This window comes from Ceratina calcarata, unplaced genomic scaffold, assembly GCF_001652005.2.
Source record: "Ceratina calcarata isolate Rehan_Ccalc_2016 unplaced genomic scaffold, ASM165200v1 scaffold336, whole genome shotgun sequence".
Taxonomy (NCBI): Eukaryota; Metazoa; Arthropoda; class Insecta; order Hymenoptera; family Apidae; genus Ceratina; species Ceratina calcarata.
In genome coordinates, this window is record NW_017156386.1 from 1,735 (window position 1) to 2,349 (window position 615).

Below are 615 nucleotides of genomic sequence, written 5' to 3' on the forward strand. Positions count from 1 at the left end.
CTTTCGGTCTGCATCGGAAGTTGGCAATATCACCATTCGATAGAGCAGGCTCGATTTAGTCGAGAATATGTATTCAAATTTTCAAGAAACTCAATTTTCCAAATTTTGGGGGTGCATGAATGGTTCGGGACACCTCGTATATGACAATTTTTCAATTTTCATAGAAATTAGAATTAAAACTATGCTTATTGAGTGTGAAGATTATCAGGAAAATCGTATCGGTGACCTGTTGACAAGGAATGTTACACTCAGAGATTTTTTTCTCGTTTCCCTTTTTTCCTTTAATATTCCAATCTTATTAGTTCGCACGCTGCTACGCGTCGCCGAGTGAAATTCAATTTCCTGTCGGTGACAGGGCAATTTTATACTCTTTAGACTCCGTATCAGTTTTCGAATTTAATATCAACACGCTTGTCAATTGAATTCCACTGCAACATAGAATTTTATCTCGCTCCATAAAAATTCAGGAAAAATGACGACGTCGCTATCAATCTTTACAAATAATAGAGAGAATGTAAATAAAAATAATAGAGAGAACATGCTAGCCACAAATTTTGGACTAATGTTTTTTCTTAAATTTTTAATAGATTTTAGAAAATAGTCTTTTATGATAGA